Here is an 18,842-nt window from a genome sequence, read left to right on the forward strand (position 1 = left end):
CACTGTAACAGAATCGCCACCTCAAATTGTTCCTAAATTTCATCATATTTTGCCTCAGGATTGCCCCAACATTAATAGGCATTCCCTTCATCAGCATATAAACTAATACCACCCTATCCCGTGTCACATCAGTCAAATGTTTAGCAGGCAACAACACACTACAGACTATCTTCAGCCACACCCGAGCAACTTGATTAAAGTTAACAAAATAGAGTGTATTATGCCTCCCCGTATCCTTACTCCGGTCCCACCTAGCAATCGAATCCACCCCACACAATGTATGTCGGATATCCCTATAAGGAGGTGTATCTTTCAAGGTATTAAACTCATCAGGATCACAATTCGGGGTACCTAACAGCTCATTCAGAATTCGGGCAGAAAACTTAACATCTTTCCCCCCTAACATGCATAGTCTTTTATTTAGTTTCAATTAACCAATTAGCATAAAATTCTCTTACTAACGTTTAATTGCAATCCCCCGGATTAGCAAATAGAAACTGCAAACCCAACTCATGAACAGTCCGATATAAATCAGGAAATTGCGACTGCAACCTTACCTCATTCACAAATTCGTCACCCATATACTTGGCTTCTTTCTGGCAATCGAACCATTCCCACCCATACCGTTCCATAGCCTTTTTACCAAATTTTTGTATCGGTTCCTTACTGCCAGAGGATCCGGAAGCTTCCCCCTTTCGACTCTGCTTTAAACCTGCCATATTTTTGGCTTTTGGAGCCATCTCCACCTGTTAAGACAAAAAAACTAAAGAGAAAAACAAAAAAAATTAGTTAGTATATGGGGGATGAAGAATCTTGAAAGGAAGTAGTGGAGAAGTGGGGAAGTGGAGAGTTTATAGGTGGTGGAGGGGGAGAAGAGTTGTGATAAAGGATTTAATGGGGAAAATGGGAGTGGAAAGGAAGGAGAAGAGTTGGGGAAGAGGGATGGAGAAAGGTTTGAGGGATTTTAGGGGTTGGGTCAGTTAGAAAGTAGTGTAATGGAGGAAGAATGTGGGATTTGGGGGTTTTAAGGGGAGTGGGTCGGGTAAGAACCGGGCAAAAACCCAAAAAAAAATAATTCTGGGCAGTGGGGCAATGGAAAGGGCGACGCGCCTGGGAAGCCGCTCTGACGTTTGACGCCAGGCGCGGCGCGCCAGACAGTACGCCTGGTTCCAGTTTTTTTTTTTTCTTTTTTTACGAGCTTAATTACAAAGAATGAAAAATACAATTTTAACTAAAACTAAGAACTAAAAGAGCATCCTATTCTATAAATTAAAACTATGCTAAAAAAATTCAAAATTTCAAACATAAATACTTCATTGTTCATGGGTTGCCTCCCATGTAGCGCTTGATTTAACGTCGCTGCACGACGCAGCTTGGATCATTCATCATTTAGTACAAAAACCTCCTGATCACGATCCGAATCTTCACCGAAATAGAGCTTCACTCTTTGCCCATTGACCAAGAATGTAGGGCCAGTCTCACCTTGAAGTTCAACTGCCCCATGTTGTGTCATTCTAACCACTTTGAATGGACCACTCCACTTCGACCTTAGTTTTTCGGGGAATAACCTTAGTCTAGAGTTGAAGAGTAGTACATTATCGGCTGGATTAAAGGTACGAGCTACAATGTGCTGGTCATGCCACCTTTTCGTCTTTTCTTTGTATAGCTTTGACATTCTCATAAGCATGGAGCCTAAACTCCTCAAGTTCATGCAGCTGATTCACTCTCTTTTTACCGATTAGCTCGAGGTCGAAGTTCAGCTTCTTAATTGCCCAATAGGCTTGATGCTCCAATTCCACTGGAAGGTGGCATGTTTTCCCAAATACTATGTGATATGAAGACGTCCCTATTGGTGTCTTGTACGCAGTCCTATATGCCCACAACGCATCATCTAGTTTATCAGACCAATCTTTCATTTGTGCATTCACCGTTTTTTTGCAAAATTTGCTTCACCTCTCTATTTGAAACTTCCACTTGACCACTTTTTTGAGGATGGTAAGTTGTAGCAACCTTATAACGAATACCATACTTAGCAAGAAGATTCTTTACAAGATGGTTAATGAAATGCTTACCTCTATCACTTATAATTGCCCTTGGAGTGCCAAAGCGAGTGAAGATGTGCTTCTTGATGAACTTTATCACCACCCTTGCATCATTGGAAGGAAGAGCTACAGCCTCCACCCATTTACTCACATAATCCACAGCCACAAGAATGTATTGGTTTCCACTAGATGGTGGGAAGGGACCCATGAAGTCTATACCCCACACATCAAAGATTTCCACCTCCAAAATGTTACTGAGCGACATCTCATGTCGTCTTGAAATAGTACTCAACCTTTGGCATTTATCACACCCCTTCACAAAAGCAACAGAATCCTTAAATAGCGAGGGCCAAAAGAAACCAGATTGTAGTACCTTATGAGCAGTGCGTTCTCCTCCATGATGACCTCCATATGGGCTAGAATGACAACTTTCCAGCACTTTGTGAACCTCATACTCTGGGATGCACCTTCTCACTACCCTGTTTACCTCTTGTTTGAACAGGAATGGTTCATCCCAAATGTTAGAACTTGGCATCATGGTTGAGCTTTTTCTTTTGTTGAGTGGTAGCACCCGGAGGATAATCACCACTTACTATGAGATTCACTATGTCCGCATACCATGGCACTTGAGAGATATCCAATGCCATTAATTGTTCATCCGAAAACTCTTCCCGGATTTTCTCACCTTCATTCACATGTGAAAAATCTTCCAACCTAGATAAGTGATCTGCTATTTGATTTTCCGTACCCTTCCTATCCTTGATTTCAAGGTCGAATTCTTGGAGAAGCAGTATCCATCGAATCAACCTTGGTTTAACATCCTTCTTGTTGAATAGGTACCTAATAGCTGCATGGTCAGTAAAAACAATCACTTTAGTGCCTACGAAATACGATCTGAACTTGTCGAAAGCGAGCACTAGAGCCAGCATCTCATTCTCAGTCACTGTGTAATTAGCTTGGGCAGAATCAAGGGTCTTGCTTGCATAATAGATTAAGTGGAACACTTTATTTTTTCTTTGTCCCAACACTGCACCCACTGCTGCATCGCTCGCATCACACATGAGTTCAAAAGGTAGTTCCCAATTAGGGGCAATTAAAATGGGAGCCTCAATTAAATTCCTCTTCAGCATCTCAAAAGCTTTTAAGCACATCTCATTAAAGTCAAACTTCACCTCTTTCTCCAGTAGGCTGCACATGGGTCTTGCTATCTTGGAAAAATCCTTGATAAATCGCCTGTAAAAACCTGCATGACCAAGAAAACTATGCATACCTTTTACAGAAATGGGAGGGGGCAATTTCTCAATAACTTCTACCTTAGCCTTATCAACCTCCAAACCAGATTTAGATACCTTATGTCCCAACACTATCCCCTCTCTTACCAAAAAATGACATTTTTCCCAATTTAGAACTAAGTTAGTGTCTTCACATATAGCAAGCACTTTATCAAGATTTCGGAGACATACCTCAAAAGACTTCCCAAAGACGGAGAAATCATCCATGAACACTTCGACAAAGTCTTCCACCATATCATGAAAAATAGCCATCATACACCTTTGAAAAGTCGCCGGTCCATTGCAAAGTCTGAATGGCATGCGTTTGAAAGCATATGTACCATACAGACAAGTGAATGTGGTCTTCTCCTGATCTTTGGGTGCAATTAGGATCTGGTTGTAACTTGAATAGCCATCTAGGAAACAATAGTACTCCTGCCCTGTTAACCTGTCAAGCATTTGATCAATAAAGGGAACGGGGTAGTGATCTTTCCGAGTAGCAGCATTAAGTTTCCGGTAATCCATACAAATTCGCCACCCTATCACCATTCTAGTAGGAATTAGCTCATTATTTTCGTTCCTTACCACAGTTATACCTCCTTTCTTGGGAACACATTGCACGGGACTTACCCACTTACTATCAGAGATTGGGTAAACAACCCCAGCATCTAGCCACTTGATCACTTCATTTCGTACTACTTCCTTCATCAAAGGATTTAGACAACGTTGATGTTGTGCACTTGGTGTGTGATCATCTTCCATGTAAATTCTGTTCATACATAATGCTGGACTAATCCCATGAATATCAGCCATTTGCCATCCAATTGCTTTCTTCCTTCGCATCAAGATTCTTAATGCTGCCTCAACCTGTAAATTAGACAATTCTGCAGAAAGTATAACAGGCAGAGTTTTATTAGTACCCAAATAAGCATACCTTAGGTGAGCTGGAAATGCTTTTAGCTCCAACTTAGGAGCCTTTTCAATTGATGGTTTTGGATGGGGTCCTAGCTCGCGATTTAAAGACTCTACTTGAATCCTACGAGTTTCTACTACTGCTAGATTTAAGCATGGTTCAGTTTCTTGAACTTCCGCATCCCCCTCTAACTGTTAACCCACTAACACTCTCTCTAATGGGTTTTCGGGCAAAACTAACTGTGACTCTATTATACTGTCAATCACAGTAATAGCGGACAACTCTTCATAAATATAAGGTAATTTTAAAGCGCGATAAACATCAAATACCTCCACCTTATCATGTGCTCTCATGGTTAGTTGACCAGCTGCTACATCAATCAATGCCCTACCCGTATCCAAGAAAGGTCGTCCCAAGATAAATGGGACTTCATAATCGGGTTCAAAGTCTAAGACCACAAAATCTACTGGAAAAATCAATGAACCTACTTGCACTAACACATCTTCCACCACTCCTTCTGGCCTAGCAATGGATCTATCTGCAAGTTGGAGAATAACAATGGTTCGCTTTGGACTACCTAACCCCAGCTTTTGGTACAAAGATAGAGGCATTAAGTTTATATTTGCCCCTAAATCACACAAACCCCGGGCATGAACACTTTGGGCAATCTATTTTGAATCCTTGAGCTGCACTCCTCAGTAAGTGCTACAGTTTCATATTCAGTGAGTCTTCTCTTGTTGGCCACTATGTCCTTCACGTATTTAGCATACTTCGGGATACCCTGCAAAATGTCAACAAAAGGTAGATTAATGTGAACATGTTTAAGGAGAGAGAGAAATTTACCGAAACATTCATCTTCATTCAGCTTTTTGAGCCTTTGTGGAAATGGAGGTGGTAATTTCTATTGAGGAATGGGTACCTCAACATTGGAGCTTTTTACTACCTCTTCCACATTCTTTTCTTTGTTACTTGCGTCAGTGTCTCTCTTCTTTGGAGCTAGTTCCTCTAATTGCAACCCACTTCTAGTGCTTACCGCATGCAATTGCTTTGGATTGGGCTCAGTATCGCCGGGCAGCCCTCCTTGGGGACGCAAGTTCAAAGAATTAGCCACTTGTGCAACTTGTTTCTCTAGACTCATTTGGGACATCTGGATGTTTCTAATGTTCTCATCCTGCTTATCTATTCTAGCATTTCATTTGGTCCCTATTTTAGTCATGAGCTTTTGGAGTAGCTCTTCATTAGTCATCCCCCCTTTAGGTGCACTAGCATTTGAGCCTTGGTTAGAATTGTAGTATTGTTGCCCAACCCCTTGAGAACGGTATTGGTTAACCCCTTGTGTCTGATTTTTATTTTGGTTCCCACCACATGAGAAATTTGGATGGTTTTTCCAACTAGGGTTGTAAGTGTTACCATAATTCTGTTGCACTCCACTCCTTTGCGCATTACCCACATAGTTTACGGAATCCGGGTTTGCTTCACATTGCTCTGTTTCATGAGTTCCACTACCACATACCTCACACCAATTTGCTACTTGCTGTACCACATTTACCGGGGCCTAATTTAGAGTTATTTGTTTGAATTGCAATGTAATGTTATGTTGCATTGCATCTAGTTTAGCATTTATGGCAGTAGCTTGGTCTACATCTAAGATCCCTACAGCCTTTTGGGTTGGAATTCTAGCCATTTCACCCTCATACCCTTGGTTCCCTTCAGAAAGTTTATCGAGTAAGGCAAACAATTCTTCACTTGTTATGGCTAGGGCTTGTCCACCTGCTACACTATTAAGAAGAGAACGAGCATTATAGTCTAAACCTTCAAAGAAAGTATGACAAAGTACCTCATTGGTTTGCATGTGGTGTGGGCAAGCATTAAACATTTGTTTGAAACGTGTCCATACTTGGTACATGTCCTCTCCTTGCTTTTGAGCAAAGTTTATTATCTCACCCCTCAGCTTGGTGGTTTTCTTGGAGGGAAAAAATCGACTCAAGAACTTCTTTGCTAGATCATCCCAAGCAGTGATGGAGTTTGGTGGCTCAGAGTCTAATCAACGCCTTGCAGCTCCTAACAATGAGTATGGGAACAGAGTCAACCTTACATAGTATGATGATACTCCAATTGGGATGTATGTATTGGTAATGTGTATGAAAGTCCAAAGATGGACTTGAGGATCCTCATGGGGGAGGCCAGTGAATTGTCCATTAGTATGAAGGATATGCACCGTGGTTTGCTTCAGTTCAAATCTACCCCCCGGTGGAGGTTTCCTGATACTGGATGCTAAGTTAGCGGTGAGTGGGACTGCCATCATCACGGACTGGTCTTGCGGGAACAACAGGAGGTCCTTCTTGATTATTTAGGTTCCTTGGGTTATTCACGTTTTCCGGATTATTCACGTTTTCTTGATTATCATCATCAAAGTTTCCCGAAATACCTAACCCCAATTCGCCTTCTCGTCCCTGGTTCATTTTTCTGCGCTGGTGTAAAACTCTTTCTGGTTCGTTGTAAGGTTCAACGAGATTTTCTCTCCGAGCTAGACCTGAAAATCAAGTACCTGCAATACACAAGCTAAGATGAAGTAATTAATATTTGAATAGACTGAGTTTAGACTTAAGGAGATTGAATATAAATCAATTTCTAAGTCCCAGGCAGCGACGCCAAAAACTTGTTGCTCCCAAAATACACGCAAGTGTACGTGGTCGTATAAGTAGTATAGATTATTCAAGAAACGAGTTATCGTTCCCAAGGGACTTATGATCAACTTATATTCACTCAAGTCTACAATTAAAAGTAACCAAGTAACCTTTTTTTAAGAGTTGTGATTTAGTTAAGTATCTACTAATAATTATGCACTAATTGAAAGTAACTAATTGTGAACAACTTTGATATAATATGGTTCAAGCAAGTTTGAAAACAATTCTAGAGCTGCAGCATACAATGAATATCATGTATCATATCATCGGCTTAGAATTCACTTCAGTTGTCAAATTACTGGTTTATAGGGTTGATGGTATGGTCCGGGTGGTTCGCCTCTCGCCGCCTACCCCAGTTAGCCATCTAACTACATCGTTGAGCGGAGATAAATAAACTAACTGGTGAGCATGTATATTTCATCCTATTTCGTAACCAAGCAAGGTGTTCGTCTGGGTGTCACTCCTGAACACTAATCTCCTCAATTCAATGGGTGGACCGAGCTCTCTATATTCTCTGGTCTATCTAATCCCTTCTCTTTCGATTTTAAGATTAGACACTAGATTTATTTTATGGTGCACAAGAATAAAATAGTAAAACAAGAATATATAAGTAATTTGGATTGACAACCGGAAATCAATTCATAAAGCCTCAAATATTCAACACATAATTCATAGTTACAGCCCCAGAACTAAGGCGTTTAGCTACTCATGCTATTAGAAAACCAGAAAATACTATAGTCCATGCAATTTCTGAAAACTGGAAGAGTTAAAGGATCAAATACCTATTACAAACTTGAATTCTTGCCCTTGCACACTAAATCAAAAGTCCTTTTTTATTTTTGAAGACCTAAGGATCTATTTATACTAGTAGGAAAAGTTGGTAACCAATCCTACTCAAATAAGAAATCCTATCTTATGTTAAAAACTTGTTAAAGACGGAGAACATGTGGCGTGTCGCGCCCCTTATCGCGCCAAAACATATCTTCCCTCATTTAGCTCCTGGCGCGCCGCGCCAAGTAAAGCGCCTGAGCAATGCCTCTGAGGTTTTCCTCCTGGCGCGTCGGGCCTCTCAGTACGCCTCAACAGGCTCTCTGAAGTACCAGTCATGGCTCGCCGCGCCAACCAGTGCGCCAACCACTGGTGATTGTTGCCTTAGCCATTTTTCTGCATCTCCTTGCTCCTTCTTCCATCTTCCCAATTCATATTCCATCAATATTTCCTAAAACAACTAATCACGTGTGTAAGTATGCAATCATCATAAATTAAACTAGAATTCAAGCTAATACATCAAGATTGTCATCAAACATCATCACTTCGTGGGCCAATTCCGACTACTTAGGTATATAAATATGCCTAAGATCACCTACCTTGGCTCAAATCAAATCCAATAACGAAGAGAAGGCAAAGGAATCTAAAGCCAAGTCGCTTATGCAGAATGCTGTGGGAGATTTTGTGTTTTACAGAATCATGGCTTGTAAAACAACAAAAGAGGCCTGGGATAGGTTGAAAGTAGAATATCAAGGCAGCGATAAAACACGTCAAATGCAAGTGTTGAACCTGAAAAGAGAGTTCGGGTTCTTGAACATGCAGGACGATGAAATAATTAGTAAGTATGCTAATCGAATCTCCTTAATTGTTAATAACATTAGACTTCTTGGTGAAGAATTTATAAACAAACGAATTGTGGAGAAAGTTCTTGTGACTCTTCATGAGAGGTTTGAATCTAAGATTTCCTCTCTTGAAGAATCAAAGGACCTGGGCAAACTTTCATTAGGTGAAGTAATGAGTTCTCTTCAAGCACAAGAGCAAATGAGGAATATGAGACGGGACAAGTTCACTGAAGGAGCTTTCTCTGTACAAAAACAAATATTTGGTAAAGGAAAGAAACAAGTCAACCTAAAGCAGACGGGGTTGATGCTATATGCGGCAACTATAAGCAGACGGGGCACATATCCAAGGTCTGCAAATCAACAGTAAAGGCCTCTGGTGCTTTGCAAGCACAAGTAGCAGATGCAGATGCACATGAGGAGCAACTCATTGTATTTTCATACTTTTCAATCAATGAATCCTCTGATTCATGGCTTCTTGATAGTGGTTGCACACATCACTTGTGCAATGAAACTGAAATGTTCAAATTCCTCGATGATACATACAAATCTAAAGTAAAAATGGGAAGCGGTGAGGCAGTAGAAGTCAAAGGTAGAGGTACAGTGTCTATCTCAACAATATCAGGTATCAAAACTATTCCTGATGTTTTGTACATACCTGATATGAGTCAAAATTTGTTGAGTGTTGGACAAATGCTTGAAAATAATTATTCTCTACATTTTAAGAATCGTGAATGTGTTGTTTCTGACCCTTCTGGAGTAGAATTATTTTATGTCAAGATGAGCAACAGAATGTTTTCAGTTGATTGGGAGAAAATAACTGAGTAGGCTTACACTATTACTTCACAAACATGTACAAACCTATGGCACAAAAGGTTTGGTCACTTAAATCTGAGAATCGTCGCAGAGATGAAAAAGAAGGAGCTAGTGGAAAATATGCCTGAATTTCTTTCTAATGCTCAAGGTTGTGAAACTTGCCAACAGGGAAAGCAAACAAAATTTCCATTTCAAGAAAATCAAGTATGGAAAGCTAACTAGAAACTTCAGCTCATTCATACGGATGTTTGCGGCCCAATGAAAACAGATTCATTGAGTGGTAACAAATACTTTGTCCTCTTTATTGATGACTACAGCAGAATGTGTTGGGTTTATTTCATTATACTGAAGAGTGAAGTCTTTGATGTTTTTAAACAATTTAAAGCTTTAGTAGAATATCAATGTAATCTTAGTATTAAGGCTTTAAAGTCTGACAATGGAGGAGAATATACTTCTTCTCAGTTTGTGGAGTTTTGTAATAGCACAGGTATTGAACCCCAATTGACATTACCATACACTCCACAATAAAATGGTGTGTCTGAAAGGAATAACAAGATAGTAATGGAGATGGCCAGATGTCTTTTGCTCGAAAGAAAGATCCCAAATCGGTTTTGGGCGGAGGCAGTCAATACCTCTGTATATTTGCTGAACAGATTGCCTACTAAGGCCTTGCAGGACATGACTCCATATGAAGCTTGGTGTGGGAACAAACCATCAGTACACCATCTCAGAATCTTTGGGTGTATATGTTATTATCGAGTTCCAGAAACAAAGAGGACTATGCTGGACAACAAGGCTCATAAAGGCATATTTATGGGCTATAGTAAATCCAAAGGTTACAGGATTTTCTGTTTGAAATAAAAAAACTAATTCTCAGCCGAGAAGTGAAGTTTGATGAAGTCGCTGGTTAGGATTGGAAAAATCAAAAGACCTCTTATTCTGATTTATTTTCAAAAGAGCATCCTCAACTTTTAGAAGATGAACTAGTAAATGATGTACCAGTGAGAGGAACTCAATCCTTAAAAGATGTCTATCAGCGGTGTAACTTGGTTACCTCTGAACCAACAAGCTATGCTGAATTACAAGACTCTCAGGCATGGAGGAAAGCTATGCAAGATGAACTAGACATGATCGAGAAGAACAGAACCTGGCAGCTTGTTGATAGACCTAGAAATCGCAAGGTGATTGGTGTAAAATGGATTTTCAAGACAAAACTCAATCCTGATGGAACAATTTGCAAACATAAGGCTAGATTGGTGGTGAAGGGATACACACAACAATATGGTGTGGATTACCAGGAAACATTTGCTCCCGTAGCAAGGTATGACACAATCAAGCTTATTCTTGCATTTGCATCTCATAGTTCCTGGCAGATTCATCAACTTGATGTCAAATCGGTTTTTTTGAATGGTTTGCTTGCTGAAGAGATCTATGTAGAGCAACCTGATGGTTTCTCAATTCCTGGAAAAGAGGATCAAGTTTATCTCTTAACGAACGCCTTGTATAGCCTAAAAGAAGCCCTAAGGGCATGGTATGAGAGGATGGACAATCATCTCATCCAACTGGCTTTATTAGAAGTCAAAGTGAAGCTACTCTGTACGTGAAAGCCACTGCAGGTGAGTCCTTAATTGTCTCAATTTATGTGGATGACATGCTTGAGACAGGAAGCAAAATTGAACTAATCCAAAGGTTCAAGGATGAAATGGAGAAAATCTTTGAAAAGACTGATCTTGGAGTCATAAAGTACTTTCTTGGCATGGAAGTGTTGCAGTCCAGTGATGGAATTTTCATATGCCAGCAGAAATACATTTCGGATATTCTTAACAGGTTCAAAATGCAAAATTGCAAACCTGTGAATACTCCAATCTCTACTGGTGTGAAGCTTAGCAAGGATGAGGATTCCGAAAAAGTGGATGATAGTATGTATAGAAGCTTAATTGGCAGTCTTCTATATCTAACCGCAAGCAGACCTGACATTCTATTTGTTGTAAGTTTGCTCTCTAGGTTCATGCATTCGCCAAGAGACACGCACTTCACAGCGGCTAAAAGAATGTTAAGGTATATTAAAGGAACTAGCAAGTTTGGAACTTTTTTCCCAACATCTGTCGAAGTAACTATGAACTTAATCGGGTACTCTGATAGTGATTCGGGTGGCGGAGTTGATGATTCCAGAAGCACCTCTGGATATCTTTTTTGATTAAGGACAAGTTGTTTTAGTTGGAGCTCTAGGAAACAAGAAACTACAGCTCAATCAACAGCAGAAGCTGAGTACATAGCTGCTGCATCTGCTGTGAATCAAGCTATCTGCCTAAGGAAGATGTTGAAGGACTTGGGCCATGAACAAACAGAAGCTACCAAGATCATGTGTGACAACATTTCAGCAGTTTCAATCTCAAAACATCCAGTGTTTCATGGTCGAACTAAGCATATCAAGATCAAGTTTTATTTTATTAGAGAAGTCCAACAATCTAATGAAGTGTTGCTTGTTCATTGTTCATCTGAGAACCAGCTAGTTGATATTTTCACTAAGTCATTGCCAAAGGAAAGTTTTGAAGATCTGAGGCAACAAATTGGTGTTTGCCACAAAAATGCCAAGGAGGAGTGTTAGACAATTGGCATTTTTTCCAGCTTATTATTTTTACTGTTTTCTACTTATTTCAGTTTAATGCTTCCTATTTTCGAGCTAGACTTAGTCAACTTTAGTTGCTCAACTTTCTGAAGTTAGTGGCCCCTTTAACGGCTGTTAGTGGCCCCTTTTTATGGTTGTTAGTGGCACATCTTATTATTTAGTTTTAACATCCACTTTGTAAGTGGCTACTAGATAGGAAATGGTTAGGGTTTTCCTTGTATAAATTCAGATCTTATGCCAATTAATACATAGCTGGAATTTCATAAGTTCACTCTATTTTTATTCTTCAAATCAGTTTCTTGAGTATTTTTGTTCTAACAACAACTTCAAGCTATTATAGTGTAATATTCTTTGATTCATTGTAGGTGATTAGCTTTTCAACCTAGAATCATTCTATGTGAGAAGACCTTTCACATTCTACATACACATCTAGATTTCAAGACATTCTAGTCCTAAGCTTCATCTTTAAGCAATTCTAATTGTAATTGATCATACAACCTCAATCTAAATCATTACTAATCATAATCCATCATATATACTTTACCCTAATTCAATTCATGTTCACATGTATCTATTCTTGAACAATTTCTATACATGACATTAATTCTAGAAGATCACCTATGAATCCTCAATTTCACTTCACAAGGCATAAACCCACATTCTTCAATTTCTTCAATTAGACTAGGGTTAACCATGGAAACATATAAATTCATCATAATATCACAATTCAATGCCAAATCAATCATAATTAGGTATTATCCACTCAATTGGAATCATACCCAACACTACCCACAACATAGGAAGAAAACCTAGCTAGATTTGGGTTTTTTTAACTTCACAATTGGGGGAAAATCTATGGGGCTCTATGGATGGAAGAATCCATAGATGAATAAGCTAACATACCTTGGATATAAATCCTAGAAAGCTTGAATAAATGGAGTCTTGATTTTACATATCTTGATCCTATCTTCTTCTTCTTCTTCTTAAGTTTTCTAGAGAGAGAATTTTCTTTGGATTCTAGGGAGAATGACTTAATTGAGGGAAACTTGAGTCTAAAAAGCTTATATACTTACTAGAGAAGAATAAATCAACGTAGTATAAATTTAGGGAAATAATTAAAGACCCCTAAGTTTTTAACTCCAAAGCTGCCAACCATGCTCGATTTGGCTCGCCAAGGGCACTTCGCGACTCGCCAAGTGGACCCTTGGTCCGCCAAATTTTCCAGCAGCTCACTAAGTGGAGCAGGCCACTTAGGCGATGGGGGAGGCAGCTTGGCGATGCGCCAAACCAACCAGCGTTCCCCGACTTGGCTCGCACAAACTTCCAGTAGCTAGGTCAAAGGGACAACCCACTAGGCGACCCCAGGTGCACTTTGGCGCCTCACCAAGTCACTTGGGCGACCATTATGCCCCTCGCCAAGTTGTCTTGGGGGAGAAAAGGTTTTTCCCTAGTTAACCCAAGGTCTCTTAGGCCCTTGCCCCGAACCAAGGCTTGACAACCCCACACACTAAGTCCTAGGTTAGTCTAGAAGATTATGGGGTGTTACAATTTTACGATTCTAACCCTTGCTTCAAACTTTGAAACCTTCACGTAAAGCTCTAGTTTAGTCTACTAGTTTCCGGGGTATTACAATATCTCCCCCTTGGGATCATTCGCCTCGAATGACTATTCCAGACACTTCTTAAAGGAAACAACTCTAGACTAGCAGCCCATCATGCATGTAATATATCTAAATGCACACAACAAAGGAGGAAAACTTCAAATCCAAGCTAAACATACTCAATGCAACACGAGGGAGTAGGAACTACATCTACCAACCCAAAATGCATGAACTTCGATATCTACTCATATTCAAGGAGGAACTAGCATCTCCTAGCTAAAACATGCTCATTAATTAATCTCATGAAGTCTATATGCAACTTCTATACAAATGCACTATAACATGAGGCAAAACAATGCATATAAGTCTTTTCTATCAAGACCTAAACTTTTTCATGAATCATGCATATAAGGAAATCATGGCAACACATAAACATACAATAACCTTACTAGATAGGCAAACCATCGCCCCCTTGGGAGTAAGCCTACACAAACTCTTCTAAACATCTTTCATACTAAGGACAATTTCAAGGTCTAACATATCAAGTCACGAAAAGACAAGAAATTCGGAATCTACTAAAGCATAAAACACTTACCGGTAGCAACATAAGGATATCACTCTTGATCATTTTTAGCTTGGAGGACATAGAACCTATTCTACTTTTGAAAAATCTCTTCCGACCCACTAGTATCAACTTGCTTACCCTCTCTTCTCATATCTTTTGATATTGGACAATCTTTCATCTTGTGGCCACTCTCACCACAACTAAAGCAACCTTCTCTACCGGCCAAACACCTACCCTCATGCCTCTTACCACACCTAGAACAAGGGGGCCATAGCGACTCACCAACCTTTGTTTCCTAGGGGTAGACACTCTCTCATCCTTATACTTAGGGGCATTAGAAAACCCCAAATATGGTATGAACAATGAAAAGATGGTAGGCCGGTAAAAGAGGGTCCTATAGATTGGGAGGTGTTTAAGAAGGCATTTCTTGATAGGTTCTTTCCCCGAGAGTTGAGGGAAGCTAAGGTGGAAGAGTTCATCAACCTTAAGCAAGGTAGTATGTGTGTTAAGGAGTATGCCTTGAAATTCAGTCTATTGTCTAAGTATGCTCCATCTATGGTAGCGAGTCTGAGGGATATGATGAGTAGGTTTTTGACGGGGGTGTCCAACATAGTAGCAAAGGAATGTCATATGACAATGATCCATGATGATATGGATATCTCACGTCTTATGGTGTATGCTCAACAAATGGAGGAAGATAAACTCCAAGAGGAAAAATCTAAGGAGAAAAAGAGGTCTAGGATGGATAATGATAAGTCCTTTCATGATGGGTCCGATGGACATGGTTGCTCTAGGAATCGACAAAAGTTTTTCGGACAGGAAACATTTTTCAATTGATAAGCGGCTAGTTCCACTTTTTCCACCATAGTCACTCCCATGATAGCTAGCACTTTATAAACCTCTTCTATAAACCCCTTAGGATCCTCTTCCAACTTGGTTCCATAAAACTCCAAAGGGTTCATCCTCAAAAACTCTCTCACCCTAGAAGCAGCCACCCCCTTTATTGGGTTTGCCGGAGCTACCACCTCCCTGTTCACTTGTGTCGTCATGGCTTGGGACAACATTAGAAAAATTGACCTAATCTCCGCATTTGACATATCTGGAGGATCAATTGGAGCTTGAGGAGGGGCTTGGTGTGGAACTTGGAGAGGAACCTCTTGCTCCTTATTACCTTCCTCACCTCTCCTAGCATTTGCCCTTGTATTAGTCATACCCTGAAAAATCATAAGGCATAGATTAGAAGAAGGACCTACTAGAGCCAAACTCTATGACACGACTTAGAGAATGAAGAAGTGAGATTTCCTAAACATCCAATATCCTCCTATTCATAAATGTGGCGCGCTTCACATTTATAAACAAGACTCTACTAGACGTGGTTTGAGACAATCCTAGAACCATTCTAAACCTTGTGCTCTGATTACCAAGTTTGTCACGACTCAGGGGTATACCCTAGATGTAACATGGCATACTTGACCCCGAAGGGGTCTCATACAAGCCCTTAGCATATCATAACATAAGATAATAGAAAAGTACAAAAATTTTGAAAACTTTTAACCATACAATCAAAGTCTTTCATAAAAGCAGGCATAAGTCTTTACTACACTATCTCAAACCATCTAATACAACTTTAGAATAAAACTCTTGGGACATAGCCCATCCAATAATTTCAACATGAAAATAAAGACATAAAGGACATAATGGCTTTTATTCTCGAAGCTATGAGGACTCACAAAATCTTCACTCCTTTGCCCCTTAGAAACCTAGCTTCAAATTTGGAATTCAAATCCTCAAACCCTACATTTGATGAGAATGTAGGCAAAGTATGCATTAGTACAATTTGTATTAAATATGTTAGCTAGCATAACATCATAAGAGCATAATATCATAAGGGTTAGTCAACATAAGACATAATCCAATACTTCATGAAACATCAACTATAAGCATAAGAGACAATATCATAATAATAGGCAAAGTCTCCAACTCAAGCATCATATAAGCCTTACTTAACCTTTAGTCTTTCATACCATAAGTGAAGTACTTCTCAAGTGACCTCAAAGCATACTTGTGCAATGCATGAATAGCATCCCATAATACCATCCAGCTAAGTATCCCTTTTTTGTCATCTTAATCATAGTCTATATACATTATCAAGTCCTAGGCTTTCATATTATAAGAGTACTATACTCCTAAGCAATCCCAAAGCATACTTGTGCAATGCATGAATAGAATCACATAATACTATTCAGACTAAGCATAACATTGAAGTCACCATATGCATACTTACTATTCATTTGGTCTCATTCTTAGCTTACTTCATATCGACAAGAGAACTATCACCTTTAGTCAATCATATCATGGAAAGAAACTATAGAAACAACCCAAGCTAAACATACATCATATAAAGCACACTTCATAAGTAGCTTCAAGTCGTACTTGTGTAATGCACGAATGGCATCCCATAAATCCACTCTTACTAAGTACCACCTTGAGCTATCATACATACTCACTAGTTGGGGACTAGTCCCTCTTTACTATTTGCCTCTACTCATTCAAGGTACTTCTCTTCTTAGTACAAAGGCAAGACATCACATATGAATGATCACAAGTTATCAATTCAAGGCTACTAAGGAATAGGACCCTACTATGCTAGATCAAGCTAATCTTATAGCTAACATGACTACATTATGCTAAGTCAAGCTACCATGGAAGGCATACTATCATACTAGTCCAAGCTATTCAAGAAAGGGTACAAGTGTTCCATTCTAGCTACCATGAAAACATTGTATAATGCTATTGCAAGCTACCCTTAAGAGAGTATGATTTCTCAATCCTAAGATACCATGAAATTGGCTTGGCCTAACCAAGCCATGCTATCATGAAGGCATTCTACAATGCTAGTTCAAGCTACCTTAGGAGAATATGTATCCTCAATCCTATGCTACCATGACTACCACTAACTCAAGCTACCATGAAAGCATCTTACAATGCTAATTCAAGCTACCCTTAGGAGAGTATGGTTCCTCCATCCTAAGCTACTTAATTGAGGGAAGCTTGAGTCGAAAAAGCTTATATACTTACTAATGAAGAATAAATCAACGTAGTATCAATTTAGGGAAATAACTAAAGACCCTTATGGTTTTAACTCCAAAGCTGCCACCCATGCCTGATTTGGCTCACCAAGGGCACTTCGCAACTCGCCAAGTGGACCCTTGGTCCGCCAAATTTTCTAGCAGCTCACTAAGTGGAGCAGGCCACTTAGGCGATGGGGGAGGCAGCTTGGCGATGCGCCAAACCAACCGGCGATCCTTGACTTGGCTCGCACAAACTTCCAGTAGATAGGCCCATGGGACAGCCCACTAGGCGACCCCAAGTGCACTTTGACGCCTCGCCAAGTCACTAGGGCAACCATGCGGCCCCTCGCCAAGTCACTAGGGTGACCATGCGTCCCCTCGCCAAGTTGGCTTGGGGGAGAAAAGGTTTTTCCCTAGTGAACCCTAGGTCCCTTAGGCCCTTGCCCCCAACCCAGGCTTCACAATCCCACACACTAAGTCCTAGGTTAGCCTACAAGATTACGGGGTGTTACAATTTTACGATTATAACCCTTACTTCAAATTTTGAAACCTTCATGTAAAAATCTAGTTTAGTCTACTAGTTTCTGGGGTATTAAAACCACACCTGATCCTTCTATGGAGAAAGAAGGTATTCCTACTCCTTCATTTGTTTCTTGTATTCTAACTTCCTCACTACATCTACACCCTCTACTTATGTGACTGCTGCTAGTGTGAGGCCTCCCCCACTACATCTGCACCCTAGAATTGCCACAAGTTGAAGTCAACAGGGCTGACTAATTATGACGGGCTGAATACACCTACTGAGTTGGACCTTTACAATAAGAGCCATCAAAATTTCACGTATTCATCGACTTCTTGGCCAACACCTTAGCCTACCCTACCTATCTGACCCTCTCCAACTTCTCGCATAATCAGTTAACTCATTAAACTCTTCCCTCCAGAAGTCATATGCATGTATAACAATTGTAACTCATTGTTCAAACCTTTCACATACATATGGGTTCTCTCCTTCTCATTGCCCAAAATTTTGAAAGAATAATGAGACAATGCATGGAACTTAGACTTATAGGCTGAAGCAGACATGATACCCTACTTAAGTGCCTAAAACTCATCCTCGTTGCAATCCCTGAGAGTAAGAGGCACATACTTCTCCGAAAGCAGGGCATGAAACTAGACCAATGTTAGGAGAGGTAAAACAGATAAGTGACACTCCACATAAGATCTATACTACTTCTTAGAATTCCCGTGCAACTGAAAAGTAACAAACTTCACTCCATGTTATTGCACAATACCTAGCTTATGGAAGCTCTTGTAATAATACAAGATGAACTCAAAAAAATCCTCATTCTCATTACCATGAAACACCGGAAGTTTTAGCTTCAAAATCTTAGTTAACACCTCATGCCCATTCCTGGTCATGACAATGCCTAGTATGGGATACAAAAATGCATTAGTACACAAAGTTTCATCCATCATGGGAGCATTGGTTGCAATAGGATAAGCACCTATATCATGAGTAATCGTCACATTATGAGTGACTCCATTACCCGCTATCCCACTTAAGAAGGTCATCACATATTGAACAACCTCATAAGTCATAGGGGAAAGACCTACACACCCAACCTATATCACTATCTTGGG

This window comes from Solanum verrucosum, unplaced genomic scaffold (genome assembly GCF_900185275.1).
Source record: "Solanum verrucosum unplaced genomic scaffold, falcon-dt-bn FXZP01000136.1, whole genome shotgun sequence".
Taxonomy (NCBI): domain Eukaryota; kingdom Viridiplantae; phylum Streptophyta; class Magnoliopsida; order Solanales; family Solanaceae; genus Solanum; species Solanum verrucosum.